The following is a 16,236-nucleotide window of genomic DNA, read 5'->3' as shown; positions in this document are numbered from 1 at the left end:
TTTATGTGTTGACACTTTGGGGAAGGAGTTAGTTGTTGTTATCAAAGGTTTACTTATTTGAAAGGTAGAGTTGGTTCCCAGGCTTTGGCATAGAAGGTTCAGCCTCTGCCTGTGGTGCTGGCATCCCATATGGGCACAAGTTCAGATCCTCGCTGCCCCACTTCTGATCCAGCTCCCTGCTGATGTGCCTGGGAAGGCAGAAGAATGTGGCCCAAGTATTTGGACCCCTGCACCCATGTGGGAGACCCCTGAAGAGGCTCCTGGCTTCAAATCACCCCAGCTCCAGCCATGGGGAGCATTTGAGGAGTGAACCAGTGGATGGAAGACCTCTCTGTCTTTCCCTCTCTCCCTCCATTTCTGTCTGTATTTCTGCCTTTCAGATAAATTAAATAAAAAAGAGATTTAACCTTAAAAAAAAGACAGTATTATGGGGGAGGGGGAGAAGAGGCAGGAAGAACCTTCCATCCACTGGTTCATTCCCCAAATGGCTGTAATGGCCAGTACTGGGCCAAGCTGAAGCCTGGAGCCAAGAGCCGCTTCAGCATCTCCCGCGTGGGTGGCAGGGGCCCAAGTACTTGGATCATTTTCTGTGGCTTTTTCCAGGCACATGAGCAGGGAGCTAGATCAGAAGCGGAGCAGCCGAGCCATGAACCAGCACGTGTATGGGATGCTGCCATCTGTCCCTCCCCCTCTTCACGGAGGAACGACACAGACCCTGCGCTGTTCTTTTGTCTGCTCGGCCCTTCCCGGGTTTGCTGCTGGTTCTTCCCGGGTTGGCTACCGACCCTTCCACCTCCGTGGAAGGGCAGCTCCCCCTGCCACTTTCCCCACTTCCGCGGGGGAGCGGCACACCGCCGGCCGGCTCTCTCAGGGGCTGCTCAGATGTTATCCAGATGTTCCTGGTGCATGTTGTCTCTCTCCTCCTTTATAGTCCTCTTCCACCAATCCCAACTCTGCTACCCACACGCCGAGTACGCTGCTCTCCTCCAATCAGGAGCAGGATCAGCTCCTGCAGGTTATTGGTCGAACTGGAGGCAGCTGTGTAGAAGTTGTTTACTCCTCTCCCAGCGCCATATTGTGGGAGAGCAGATGCATAGAATAAGTCTTAATTCCAGTAACTTAGTCTAGTCCGAGTTGCTCCCCACAGCCATCACAGATAGTGGCTTAATCTCCTGCACCACACTTGTATTTTGTTTTTGTTTTTGTTTTTATTTTTGACAGGCAGAGTGGACAGAGAGAGAGAGGGTCCTTTTTTCCCAATTTTTCAATATTTTATTGTAAAAAATTTCAGACATACAGAGTCTGAAGAATGTTGCAGTGCACAGCTGCATAGACAGCTTCACCTAGGCTCTACCACAAACATTGCCCACCTACTTTATCCCCCTCTGTCTTTCCATCCACATCTCACCACCTCGATCCACCCATCGGAATTTTTGATGCATTTCCACAAAGAGCTCAGTGTTCATTTCTAGCTTTATTATTATTATTTTTTTTGACAGGCAGAGTGGACAGTGAGAGAGAGAGACAGAGAGAAAGGTCTTCCTTTGCCGTTGGTTCATCCTCCAATGGCCGCCGCGGCCGGCACATCGTGCTGATCTGAAGCCAGGAGCCAGGTGCTTCTCCTGGTCTTCCACTGCCCTCCCGGGCCACAGCAGAGAGCTGGCCTGGAAGAGGGGCAACCGGGACAGAATCCGGCACCGCGACTGGGACTAGAACCCGGTGTGCCGGCACCGCAAGGCGGAGGATTAGCCTATTGAGCCACAGCGCCAGCCCACAATTGTATTGTTGATTCTGATGTCCTTAAGAGAACAGAGAACTTGAGCTTAGGTCACTGTTTGCAAGAGTGTGAAATCTTAGTTTTGTACATTGTGAAATGAAACAATCTATTACCAATCTTACGTGTCAGAACTCTTTCCATTGCACTAACCAAAAAAAAAAAAAAAAAAAAAACAACAACAACAACAACAAAAAAGCAAAACCTAAAGTCTACTACACAATACTACACAAGGCTAGTGATGGGGTTATGACACTGAGCACTCCTAGGTTGATCTCGCTTCAGCTGTGGCTTGACCCAGGGTCTCAGAGCTTGGACTTTGTCCTAAGCTTTGCTTAGTAGTCATTCTGATGTCTTTCGGAACCACACACTCTGTGATTCAGGGCTAGAGGAAAAGGAGCACGCATTTTTCTCAGCGATCCCTGCTCAGTATCCCACATTTTGCTGGCTCTGATTGGTCTGCATGTGCATCCCAGGGCCAATCACAATGTCTGAGTGAATGCAAGGGTCTGACCCGGGAGATCCTGCTCACTTGCCCAGCACTAGCCAGAGAGCACGTCCACCTTGCCCACGTCCCCTCAGCTCAGCCTGAGGACATTGTTCACCAGAAGCACTGAATGGATCCCAAGTGGCTGATTTTTTTTCTTTCTTTCTTTTTTTAATTTATTTGACAGAGTTAGACAGTGAGAGAGAGAGAGAGAGAAAGGTCTTCCTTCCATTGGTTCACCACCCAAATGGCCACTACGGCTGGTGCTGCGCCGATCAGAAACCAGGTGCTTCCTCCTGGTCTTCCATGCGGGTGCAGGGCCCAAGCACTTGGGCCATCCTCCACTGCCCTCCCGGGCCACAGCCGGGAGCTAGACTGGAAGAGGAGCAACTGGGACTAGAACCCGTGCCCATATGGGATGCTGGCGCAGGTGGAAGATTAACCAAGTGAGCCACGGCAACAGCCCCCAAGCGGCTGATTTTCAATTCAGTTTGTTGTTTTTCCCTTCCTCTGTTTCTACAGAATTTCATCTCAAGTTCTACAATCGTACTCTTAATTATCCTTCCTCTTTCTGCTCTATGTGGAGTTATTTCACGTTCTGAAAGTTCAGGAGCTATGCACATCCCATGGCGCTGGTTAGCCAGCATCACTCTCCACAGTATCGTGACAGATGCGTATATTCCACAGCCTCTCACTCGATGAAACCCAGCACAGCCATCCATGGCTGTGGGAAAGAAGACGACATTCTTGCAGGGTTCCTCCAGTGAGTCTGAAGGGAATAATCATTTCATTCAATAGATTCCAAATGCCCCAGTGCCAGTCTTTAGCATTTTGCATTCAACATTTCTTTTAGGTTCCTTTATAGCTATCATCAGTTTTGGGTTCAGTTGTCTGAACATGCCATCCTCACAAAATTCTGTTTATCATCTTAGGCCAGTGGACATCCCCCTTTTGGTGCCCAGGTCAAAAATGTGACATCATATCATGGTTGAAAGGGCAACCTTGAGAACCAGTCCTGGCACGCTGAGGATCCCACTGGCTCCTGCCTGAGACCCGCGTCGGAAACATATGCTCATTAGTTACAGGAACCAGTTTCCATGATAATGTTTTCAGATCGCCAGCAGCAACTAAATGGAGGGAGTAAACATGATGGCAGTACAGTAAACAAGCTATGAAGTGCAGCTGAGTGTGAAGGTGGTTGTCAGGGGACAGCGCTGGTGAGGCCAGGGCAAGCCAGCGCCACTGCAGGATCATCATGCAAATTGTTCACGTGGTACATTCAATTACTTCTCCCTTAGCTGCTCTAGCATATTCTGCCCTGTAGGTTAAAGGGAAAAAAAAAAGAGCTCTTGCTGATGGGCTCAGATTCCATTAACAGCGGGAAAGATGTTGACATGGGGGAGGATACACACGCAGGCTTGGTATGCAGGGGCATCTCGAAGGTGGGTATGAGTAAGGTCATGAATATTGTTACCCTGCTGCTGTTGCTTGTCCTCAAAATTCAGACTAGCACAGACCCAGGATACAAGCCAGAGTTGCTATCTGCGACTTCATCAATGAAAGCTTATAAAAAAAAAAAAAAAAAAAAAAAAAAGTGTGCTTTATCTCCTAGTATTTATTAAGCCTATTTTTAAATAGTGCCATGATACTGAAAACATTTCAGGAGAAATAGTGCCAAGTAGCACTTCCAGGAATAGCTGAAGAACTGCGAATCCAAAGAGCATGCTGGACTTGGAGTATTTTTGAGTTGCTATGGATTGAGAAATGGGGAGTTTACCAGATGGGTCACGGGGGAGGAAGCTCTTCCCAGCAGAAAACATTATGTGCAGAGAAATGAAAATATATGACCCATTCTGAGAGGAGCAAGGAAAGGAGTACAGGGAGGAAAGATTGGCCAGAAATGGAGCTTACCGGGGCAGCTCGGACCTTACTTTGTTGCAGTTTGAAATAGCAAACGTGAAACAGTTTCTTTAAGTAGAGAAAAGGATAGGGAAGAAGGGAATCGGAATCTCACGACTCAACCCTGTTAACAACTTTCTAAACAAAATTGCACTTAGAAAAGGCTGATTTAATACAGGAAAATACAGAGCAAAAGCCCTGTCTCTGATGTCGCTTTCCTAAGGGAATTGCTATTAATTGTCTCTGGAGTTTTCTTAAAGAAAACGTTACTGTGAATAATGCAAATGTGTACATTAAAGACACCTTACTATGCATGCTTTCTGTATCTTGCTGGCTCAGGGGTGAGGGGATTCTGATACATCTGTGGTGTTCTTCCCTGGTAAAATAGATATATAGATCTAATTTGGTATTTCTGGCACCCAAATAACATTCCCTTTGTGGGAGTAAAGCAATTTACCTGGTTTTATTCCGGACTGGATAGTTTTCTGGGTGTAATATCTCACTAAAATGTTACATTAAGTATTCTGATCAAACGTTCTCCAGAATCTTTTTTGAACCTTCCATTAACCATTTATCCAATGTGCCCAGGAGCCTGCCAGCCACGAGTATAAACAAATGTCTTAACATCTATGCTGTAGTAGGTAGAACAGTCATACCTGGATTACTTTATTTTAAAAATGCTGGAAAAATCTCTGCATATTTGGCTAGCCATTTTTAGATACTTTTTAGAAAGATTTACTTACTTACTTGAAAGACAGAGTTAGAGAGATCTTGAATCCACTGGTTCCCTCCTCAGATGGCTGAAATAGCCAAGCTGGCTTGGGCTAAACCCTGGAGCTTCTTCCATGTCTCCCACATGGGTGGTAGGGGCCCAAACACACTAACTGGGAGCTGGATTGGAAGTGGAGCAGCCAGGACACGAACCGGCACCCATGTGGGATGCTGGCATCATGGGGATTTTACCTACTACACTGCAGTGCCAGCCCTAGAAGCACATATTTTAAAGAGATTTTTCTCCTCCTCTAAGAGGTTTGGACATCATCCTGGGAAAGAAAAGTTTTGTGTGATTAACTCTCTGGATGGTAGGCAGAAGAGGAAATGAAAAATTTTTGTTGTATTGTTCTTGTCCTTTTGTTTTCCTCGAAGTTTATGATCACTCTTCTTAATTACCACATTATAAATATATAGGAGTGTCAGCTCCACTCCGGAGGCCTATGGAATGAGAGGTGTGCAGATGAGGAACCATTCCTTCAAGCTCTACGCTCAGGCTAGCGAAGGAACTTGCGGGGAATGCGGATGGGAGCTGTCACGTAGGGATTAGCAATGCTAGGAAATGGGCTACCCCATGTCCCTAGCAGTGTCAGCTCACTGACATCAGTGTGTTCGTCGGTTGTTTCTCAACAGAAACTCTTCTATTCCAAATCAACCTCTTTCTTTGCTTGAGTTTAAAAAAATGGGGCGAGGGAAGGGTTGGGTCAAGAACTGTGGTTAACTCCTATGTCATTTATATACTCAAGTATGCATCACAGCGTGAATGTACAGCAGTGACATGCCTGTCTACTATGTCATCACTGTAATGAGTGGTGTAGAAACTCAAAAAGATGGAACAGTATTCCCAAAGGAACACGAGTATCCCTGTTGCATGCACCTAGATAGGTATGCCTTGCTGTACCAGATATGACGGAATCCATCACAGACTCTGCCTATGACATCATCTGTGTTTCTAACAGCAGCTCTCTGGGACAGACAGACGATCAGCGTGTTTTATCAAGTATTTGGGAACATGCTGTTAACACCTTGTCTGCGGACCCCTCCCTAGACCGTTATGCAAACACATGCTTACATTCAAACCCTAGGTGCCCAGTTAGCCTATACGCTGTGTGAGTCTACTGAAACAAACTGTGTTCTCAGCGACAGCGTCCTCAGCCAGTTGTCAACACAGGACACGGAGGACTGAATTGTCAGCGCAAATCCATCAGGGGCAGAAGAGGATTGGTTCGCTCAGAAAGACCATTTCCTTCTGCGGATTGCACTTCTGCAGTTCAGCAAGAGATTTTACCTGCTTTGTTCAAAGACTGTGCCTCCTGTTGGCGTAAATACCTACAGCTTAAACTGGATGTAAGAGAATATTTTCATAGCAGGTCGTCTTGTCACTGTCAGGAAGTTTGTTTCTTTTTTTTAAATAATGAGCTGCATTCAGTATGTCTGAGGTTCTCTCTCTCTCACACACACACAAAGACACAGTGAATTGAGCAACTCCTGTTCCTTCTCTTTATAAAGTTGCTAGGCTGGGCCATCCATCTGTGATAAGTGATGCTAATGCTGATTTCCCTCTCCATGACCTCACAACTTCCTCTTCTAGGAAAACAGTGTCTGGTGGACTTTTAAAATCATGTTCGTGCAGACTACCAGACCCCAATTTCAGATGGTGAAGCAGGAATCGTGTTTGATTTCTCTTTCAGACTTGTCATCCGGAAACCAGAGGAGCCATGGCAGCATCACCACGGAGATGCCCACGCACCACCCTCCCCCTCTTCCCCAGCTGTGCAAAGTAAGTCTGTGCACCACACACCACTGTGTTGTCGCCTCACAGGCACAGCTGCCATCAGGCCTGTCCTGGAAGAAGTCATATCAGCCGCCCGTTTCAATGTGTTCAGGGTAATAAGTCATCCTTGACATTCACCATTCATACAACAAAATGTCTTTGAAAACCAGCCCGCAGCTTATCAAATAATTAATACCAGGTTTGTAAGTGAGCGGATGATGTCAGGTTTCTGCAGTACGTGGGACCTCGGTCCTCAGCATTTACCAGACACAAAGCTTGCACTAACAAGTGACACCTGCCAATTTGCAATACTTGGTTTCGGGGAAGAACGGCCTTTTGTACTTTATTCCAATGAAATGTACTAGGTGGCTGATGCTTGCAGCCATATTGTTTTGTGCAACCACCAAAGAGCCAGAGATGGTCACGCAGTCTCCTTGACCATTTTTGAAGCCTCGAGGGAATCCTAGTAAAGGAGAAAAGAGATTATTCAGTCCGTGGCGGGAAGCCTTTTCAGAAATCACCAATGAGGTAGTTGCTTGTGTATTTCGTGTTGCTGTCAGTCCGCCGAGTAGGAAGTGCAAAGACTGTACCAGCAGAGTCAGGAGTTATTAACTATGCAGCCTACATTTCGAAATGAATGGTGAGCATGTTCCCAAACTGGCCAGAGTTACTCACTCGGAGTGGAAGCCTACACGTGGGTCAGGCAGAAGTCTGCAATGATCTGGGATGCTTTGACCTGGAGCCCTCCATGTCTGCCTTACTCTAGACACAGATGGTTCCATAAGCAAGTATTTACAGAAATGGGAATTTGTGATGGGTTACTATGCACAGATGGCTTTCTTTGCTCCAGCAACGGAGAGGACTTGGACACAATGACACCTGGTAGCAACCAGCATACCCTGCCTCTAATTTCTGAAATGTAATCTCCAATACAAGGGACCAGGGCTCCCTGAAGAAATGGCTGCTGCTAAGACTACAGAATGAGGCAGGAGCATCTTGTAGCACCAGAGAGTAAGAGAGTGTGAAAAACCAAAACACCTCACAATGCTGGAGACCTAAAGGGACATCGAATCCACCCGGAAAAGTCCACATGGCCCAAGTTATACAAACCTCTACAGTGAGGTTGACTTCGCTGAAAAGTGTAAAAAAGACACAGCTAAGCCTGTGTTGATGACAATAAATGATGCACAAAGGAAGGAGGGAAAATAGAGCCACCTCCAGTTAGCAGAATCTAAAGGATTCAGGTGGATTCTCTACCCCCAGGAGACAGAGCATCACTCTCTCTCCTTTGCCCTCCTTCACCATGGACTGGAGGGCTGATGTGTTCCCAGTGGATGCAGGATGGAAAAGGGGCTCAACGTGGCCTTCCCTGGGCCACTTGGTTAAGGGCAGCATTAACAGGAAGTCTTGGTGATAGCAAGAGCCCTTCAGATGATGTGGTGAGAAAAGCATTTTTCTACAGTCTCCCAAAACCCAAGTCTAACGACAAGGAAAACATCAGGCAAGTGTTTGAGGAACAGTCGACAGATTACCTCATCAGTGCACTTTAAAATTGTCCAAATCCTTAAAAAGGAACAAAGTCTAAGAACCTTGCTGGGGGTGGAGGGGGGGGGTGTTTGGAGCAAGGAGTTGAGCTGCTGCCCGAGACGCCGGCATCCCGAGCCTGATTGGAGTCCCAATGGCTCTGCCTCCTGTCTAGCTCACTGCTACTGGGCACTCGAGGAGCTGGTGGATTCCTGCCACTCGTGAGGAATACTCTGAGGTCTGAGCTCCTGGCTGAGGTCTGGCCCAGCTCTGACCATTCGGGGCATTTGGGGAGTCAACCAGTGGATAGAAGGTCTGTCTGCCTTTCAGATAAACAAGAAAATAGAAATGAATACAAAATATTTTTGAAAAAAAATTTGTCACAGGTAAGAAGACCCCAAGCTAACCTGACAGGTAAATATGAGGGGGCATTTTGGATGGGATCACACAACACAGAAAAGGACAGTAGGTTAAAAGCTAATGAGATCTGAGCGCCATACAGATTTTAACTGATAATAGCATATTGATATCGGCTTGTCTGTTATAACAGACATTCCCACAGTAGTGGAGGATGATAACAGTTGGGGAAACTGCCTGTTCTGTTTTTCTATACAAAAATTTAATGTTATCCTAAAAAATTCAAAGCTTCTGAAAGTATACTGAAATAGTCCTCAGTTTACTTTGTATTGTTTATCAGCATTGTAACAGGATGGCAATATTTTTATGACATCCAAACAATTTTATGAGCATCCAAACACGCTCTCAGATGCCCTACAGATCTGTGAGCTGGCTCTTCTTTGGTTGGCGCTGTAATCCAAGCTTTGATTTTCCCCTGGGAATAGTCTTTTCAATTGTGAGGGAACTACTTTCGAAGTTGTTCATGGACTGTCGTTTGGGTTATTACACAATCTCTGATAAAAGGCTACTATAGCTTGACTCTCTGTTATATTAAAACTCTATTATGATTATCCCTCTAAAAACACTCTCGACTCTGGTCAACCTCTCTAAGAGTAGTAATGAGAGTGGAATGTATCACTGGAAGCCTAATTCTGCCCATTATATCCCTGCCTCTCCATTTATGCTGGGCTAAAAGTGTTATTTGAGCAGGAAGATCATTCTGTAACCTTCAGATTACTGCTGGGTGGCTTTGGCGGAAAACGAATTACCAATGCATTAAATTTGAATTAGCTCAGACAAATCATGCAGATGTATGCATGGAACATTATAGCAGTACTGTCTCCCAGGCACGGCAGAATTGCTTTTATGTAGTTTTAAAGAATCACTTGAGCAACCCTTAAATTGCACACATGATGAAGCTGAGCCAGCATCTTCTGCTTAAAAAAAAAAAAAAAATCCTGCAACCCAAAAATAGCCTTTCAGGGAGTTGTCTTTGCTGCAACCTGATCACACAGGACTGCCAGTGGTCGGGCTGTGTGGGCTTCCGCCCCGGCACATCAGAGTGCCCTGGCAGAGTGACTGCAGAAGTGTCACCGAGACTAATGATTATGAATTATGCAGAGGGTCATATCCTCTTAGTTACAAGTCATTTATACGGTTTCCCTCCAGACTGCCTAGGCTGGTTCAATTTTTTTTTTCCCTCCTACTAGGAAATAACTCATGGAATAGATGTTCCAGGTTGAATGTATTGACATTCTATTTTTCTTCTATAATGCAAGCTTGCAAAACAACCCAACAGGAAAAGAAAAAAAATACCATGACAGCTCCCTTCGGTGAAATTATAGCCGGATCAAGTCTTAGGGTGGTTTTGGTTTCTTTTCTTGCTGTGGAAGAGTCTGTCCATGAAAGATCTGACAGTTCTAAATCTCTCTGTCTTGCTCTTCTATCCTTAGTTAAATTGGAAATGCAGGGGGATGTGTGCAGAGGGAAAGAGAGCCACCGTTACTGTTGAAATGCACACTTCTCAATCCGTGAGTGGCCCACAGTGGAATCCTTAGGCAGGGGATGGCAGCAGGGCTAGCAGGGACACTGGTTCTGGTAGCCTGCGCTGTCTTTTCTGAATCTAAGGCTTTGAGTGTGCAGTGAAGATGAGAGAGACACAGCATAGACCGTTCTGTATATTTCAGCGAGGGGATTCGTTAAGCGGAGCTGTGTGGTGGGTCATGATGTCTGCTCAGATATCAAGGGTTTGCCGGCCTTAGGCCTGCTGACCTGGGTTTCAAAGGAGAAAAAGAAAGAAACACTGACCTGCCCCGAATAGCTGGCCATCTGTGGCTGTCCCCAAATCAGGAACTATCGCGTCGCGATGAAGCCAGTCTAGAGCAGTGGGAAGTAAGTTTTCCACTTTGGCAAATTTTATCTTGATGAGAGCTGAGCTGGCAGAACCCTGCAAGGCTCCATAACTAACACCAGGGCCTGCAGGCCTTGGTGGGCCTCGTAACTGTTTACATCCGTGCAGTGGGCCCATCGACACCAGTGCCCATCCAGGGGAGCTACCCTGACAGCCGGCCCACTCGAGACCGTTAGAAGCGGAGTGCTCAGACAATGAGCTGGCATACAAAGGTGGTGGAAGGATTTGAGGGTGGCTCCAAGCAGCCACGTTTTGCTGTTCCTCAGGTTCCTGTGCCATTCAGAAAGACTCACTTGGGGTGAAAGTTCCCCCCAAGGACTAGCGCAAAAGGCTCACCATCACACCAGCCATGTCTTCTCATACCCACTATCCCTCCTGGCCCGTAGAAACCCAGAGAAGCTCCCAGAGGGCACTTGTGCCAGTGCAGTCATGGACATCCCAGCCAGGGGGTCTGTTATGCACACAGCCCCGGGCAGGCCACTCCTCCACCCAAAGCTGCTGAGCTAAATCAATGTCCTCAGCAAAGCACAAGGTGCACACGATGCCCCGGCAGCCCGGCCTGCCCTCGCATTGGCGTTGATTGAAGTCAGAGAGCTGGGACATCTCTGCGTACCACGAGTGCGGCCGAGCACTCTCATCCTGCTACACATGGGCAGTCCTCCCAGGTCAGCCGAGACCCCTTGGCAGGCTGGCGGGCCCGTGCATCTGCACAGGGCACGGCCGCACAGGGACTATCTGCTAATATCCTTCCTGGATCCTAAGACCAAGCCAGGTGGTTGGGTCAGTGCTCAGGTGTCCCCGTCTAGAAATTTCTATGAGTAGTTTGGCAACTCAGGTCTGACTTCTCAGTGAAGTGTGTAATGAGGTGCTCCCAGTGCCAGTGCAGGTGTGACACACAGCCTGAACGCAAGCGGATGGCTGGGGCCAGGCCCCGAGCCCGGCTGCTGGTGACAATGTTGGCAGCAGGACGAGAAGCTGGAGTGAAGGTGGGAACAAACGTCCCCAGGGTTAGAAACACATTACATGTAGTAACTGTCACGTTTGGGGGGCGTTCGGCTTAGCAGTTCAGAGGCCGGGAATGCCGCTGTGTCCCAAGGTGGACTGCCTCGGTGTGATCCCACCTCTGGCTCCTCACTCCAGCTTCCTCCTGATGCAGACCCTAGGGGTAAGTAAGTGTATTCCTGCCACCACCCGTTGAGGGAGGCCAGGGTTGAATTTCCCACTCCTGGCTCGCACACCAGCCTGGCTGTGGATATTGCTGGCACTGGAGGAGTAAATCATTGGATGAGAGCTCTCTTCCTTTCAGACAGATAGGTAGATAGAGTAAAAATACGGATGGACATTCAGCATAGCCGGTAAGCTGCTCCTTGGATGCTGGGGTTCAGGTCCCAGCTCCACGCCCACCTTGTTGCCCACTACTACTACCCCTGGACTCAGGTCGTTGGGTTCCTTCCACCCGTGTGGGAGACCCAGACTGAGTTCTGAGCTCTTGGCTTCCACTTGCCCTGGCCTAGCCTCAGCTGTTGAGGGTATTCAGGGAAAGAACAAACTCTCTCCTTCTCCTGATCTCTTTGCCTTTCCAGTAAAGTTAAAGAAAAATGTTTAAAAAGCTAAATGGGCCAGCGCCATGGCTCACTAGGCTAATCCTCTGCCTTGCGGCACCAGCACACCGGGTTCTAGTCCCAGTCGGGGCGCCGGATTCTGTCCCGGTTGCCCCTCTTCAAGGCCAGCTCTCTGTTGTGGCCCGGGAGTGCAGTGGAGGATGGCCCAAGTGCTTGGGCCCTGCACCCCATGGGAGACCAGAAGTACCTGGCTCCTGCCATCGGATCAGCGCAGTGCGCTGGCTGCAGCGCACCAGCTGCAGCGGCCATTGGAGGGTGAACCAACGGCAAAAGGAAGACCTTTCTCTCTGTCTCTCTCTCACTGTCCACTCTGCCTGTCAAAAAAAAAAAATAAAGTAAATAAAAAATAAAAAGCTAAATGAACAACAGTAGCCTGGCCACAGTTTGGAAATGGGTGTGGTCTTGGTTGACCATAGCGGGAGCAGTGGGGAGTCCCCCAGCGCAGGTGGGCTTCCGTCTTGGACCCAGAACTAGCAGTCTCTGTCTTTTATTCCTAGAGAAACAGAAACATACTGGATGCTGAATTTGAAAGGACACTGTGGTAAGCTATTAACCTGAGTTAATTTTCTATATTTTTGTCTCTGTGATCCCTGGGTTCATCCACAGCTTCCATCAGTCTTTAATCCATCCTGGTTAGCGCTACAGGAGCAGGGTTAAAGCCTACAGTGTTTTTCCCAGCCTGGCCGCTCTGTGACAACCACAGGGTGCCGAGAGTCTGAGAGTGTTTGCCCCGGCTGTGGCTCTGGAGCTCAACGTCTCTCCCTGGGAGTGACCCCATTTCTCAGGCCTTGTGGAGGTTCACCTGGGAGTACAGCCAGGGACCTGTACCTGTATGTCAAGGAGAAAGTCAGCACTGGAGACCTGGAGACGACTTACTGCTTCCACAGCCACGCCCTCTCCGTGTATCCAACGTGGCAGTGGGTGTGACCACTGCAGAAAGGGAAACTGCTGGCACTGTCTTTGCCTGGTGTCTTTTCTGAGGATGAGACACGGGAAGAGACGTGACATAGTGCCAATGGATGAACTGTTTCCCGTTAAGACTCCAAGAAGGGGAAATACATACAGGCATACATAGAAGCAGCTACATGCAATGTAAGGGAGGCAGAATTTGACTTCTACATGCTTTGGGATTCTTGGGCAGGCCTGGGAATTAAATTGGCATAAGGTGGGTCAACATGAGAAAAGCATTGAACATTTCTAAGGTCAGCTTTGAGTTCCACAATTGTCTTCCAAAGACGTGATGATGCGCACTTTGGCACGCAGTGGCAGTACAAACACCATCAGGGAAGTGTGGCCATGCAGGGGGCTGGGCTGAGCCTAGTTAACTGGGTACGCAAGTGGCCGGGAAGATAAGGAGTAGTTTAACAAGGTCTGCTTGTACGGATTTCCCTCGGCCTCAACTCCCCATCTTTGATAAGAGTGATACTTGGCTTCCAGTACAGAAAGATAATTTGACAGGCGAATTTCATCCTTTGCTTTTGAAGAAACAGAAAGGAAGGTCAAGATGAGCTGCCTGCACCTGCTGGTTTTCAGGTGTCTGCAATTCAAACGAGTTAAGATGCCACAGTGGCTTATATTGGGTGGCATTTTCTTACTCTGTCAACACACACACATCCCTAGTTGAATGTGTTTTTAAAGCCTGGTGGTTAATATAGATCAGGCAGATGCTGTCACTGAACAAGCCACAGATAAGCAGGTATTTAAACACAAGTGATGTCTGAGACACTATTCCAGCAGGACGCAAGCAGTGTGGAGCACGTGACCATGCAACGCATCCCACCAACATTCCACCGGGCTCTGTGGCTGCAGCCCCGTGCGGGGAGAGATGATGAGGCTAACAGAACCCATTGTATATTCTTTGCACTGGGTAAAGTAGAGCTGCGTATGGCAAATGATCAAGAGTTCACTTTGCACATTATAGGTTCAGTTTTTCCACAAACTCAATTTTATCCTCTTTTAAAGATGATTTGAAGGTACAGGTACTATTTTGTTATTGTACATATTGCTGGGACTAGCCGACTTTTGAATACTGAGGGTGACACGGGTAAATAAGCAACTCCTACATTCAGAGCTCTGTATAGTTGTACTACATGCTACCTTGGCAAGCACATTATTTTGATTAATGGATTCCTACACATGAATTCAGTAACTTAAATTTCCCCTTACAGCAAGGAATAAAGTCGATCTCATCCTGCGTGCTAACTCCAGTCCATCAGTGAGCCTGCACGCTGAGCTGTGAAAGGAAGAGCAAAGGACGTGGCGTGACCACGGCCCCCCTGGCTGCAAAGGGCGAGAGTGACAAGCACGCATGGCTGTACGGGTCATCCCTGCTGTAGGGGCCAGCAGCAGTTCCAAACTCGCGCCCACAGTAACCGGAGGAGCAGTTGAGATGCGCCAAAGGATGAGCCCATGTCCACAGAGACGAGACAGACTCAGAAATTGAGTGCTGTCCAGAGGTTTGTCTGTGCGATGAAGTTTATTTCAAAAGGACAAGCACCATGAAAAAGCAGCTGACAGCTTTTGTGCTTGGCAAAGAAAGGCAGTGCATTGTGAAATTCTGAACAGCACTGCCACAGCCTAGAGACTCGTAAGTACCCTTATTCTGTGGCGACTCAAACACAGGGCAGCACATGGGGTCAAGCCACTGGGCTGCACACTCTATGCAGTTTGCACCAAGAGCTTCCACCTGCAAGTTTTGTTTTCATCTTACAAACTGAACTCTGCATCCACTAACAGCCCCCATTGTCCTGGCCCTGGCATTCTTAATATTCCTAAGAATTTCACTGCTTCACTGTTATTTTTAAACAGTAATGAATTAATGAACTTGAAAACCAGAGCAATGCAGGAGATCTTGGTTCAGTCCCCAAATGGCTGCCTTGGTTGGGGCTGGGCCAAGCCAAAGCCAGGTGCCTGGAGCTCCATCTGGGTCTCCCACCTGGGTGGCCAGGGCCCCAAGTGCTTGGCCCTCTCTCTGCCACTTTCCCTGGTGCATCTCCAAGGCGCTGGGTTGGAAGCAGAGCAGCCAGGACTGAAACCAGCGCCCCAGTAGGAGATGCTGGTGTCACAGGCCGTGGCTTACCCTGCTGCACCATAGCACCAAGCCCTTGACTACTGTGGACAGCTCATGTAAGGGGAATCATGTGGTAGTTGTGTTAGTGACTGAGTGACTGGTTTATTTCACCTACCGTGGGGTCCTCAAGGTTCATTCTTGTTATATGCTATAAAGTACAAGAGAATTCCCTTCTTTTGGAGCTGAATAGTATTCCACTGTGTGTAAATACCACCTTTGCTTTGTCCATTCATCGCTCCATAGACACGGAGATCACTTCCACCTGCTGCCATGTGGGAAGCGTGTTGGAGTGAGCAGGCCTAGGCAAGTAGCTCTCGAAGTTCCCATTTTCACTTACTTTGGATGAAAGCCCAGAATTGGAATTGTTGCATCCTGTGACATAAGTCCTGTTTCAATTTTTTGAGGGACTACTATCCTGCTGTCAGTAACAGCTGCACCGTTTTTCATCCTCACCAACAGTGGGTAGGTTCCTACTTTCTCCGCATCCTCACCACCATTCGTCATGTTCAGGGCTTTGTCTTGTCTGGCTTCAAGAGTGGCCATCCTATGCAGTGTGGGTTTGACCTCAAGTTCCTGATCATGACTGGTCTTTGCACATGCTATTGTCTCTCTGTATATGGTCTTTGGAGAGATGTGTGTTCAGATTCTTTGCCCGTGTTTTCACTAGAGTATTTGCTTTCATTGTTGGATTGTTAAGAGTTCCTTATGTATTCTGGGTATTAACTTACATCTGATTCACAAATACATTTTCCTATTTGTAGACCGCCTTCTCACTTCATTGATTGTTTCCTTTGCTGTTCAGAAAGTTTAAAGTTTGGTGCAGTCCCCTTGGTCCATTCCTATTTTGTTGCTCATGTTTTCAGTTTCATTGTCAAACCCAATGCCATGAAGATTTTCTTGTTTTCTTAGCAGAGTTTTATAATTTCAGGTCTTACATTTAGGTCTTTAATGCATTGAGTTAATGTTCGTACACAGTGTACAGTAAGGGCCAACTGTATTTTTTGCGT

General features: G+C 47.6%; 2 long non-coding RNA genes across 2 annotated transcripts in view; one reads left to right on the top strand and one right to left on the bottom strand.

Moving 5' to 3' along the window:
* Positions 1–8,087, top strand: part of LOC149126034 (uncharacterized) — a 155,505-nt gene extending 147,418 nt beyond the window's left edge. Inside the window, exon 3 of the long non-coding RNA XR_016235302.1 lies at positions 6,623–8,087. This is a non-coding gene — a long non-coding RNA (uncharacterized LOC149126034). The remainder of the gene's footprint in view (positions 1–6,622) is intronic.
* The window catches only part of LOC103347858 (uncharacterized), an 83,219-nt gene that overhangs the window by 11,197 nt on the left and 55,786 nt on the right, over positions 1–16,236 (bottom strand). The gene's annotated exons all lie outside the window — the stretch shown is intronic.

This window comes from Oryctolagus cuniculus, chromosome 6, assembly GCF_051225735.1.
Source record: "Oryctolagus cuniculus isolate XC-2025 breed Fujian yellow rabbit chromosome 6, ASM5122573v1, whole genome shotgun sequence".
Lineage (NCBI taxonomy): Eukaryota > Metazoa > Chordata > Mammalia > Lagomorpha > Leporidae > Oryctolagus > Oryctolagus cuniculus.
This window is presented reverse-complemented; position numbering and strand designations above follow the sequence as displayed.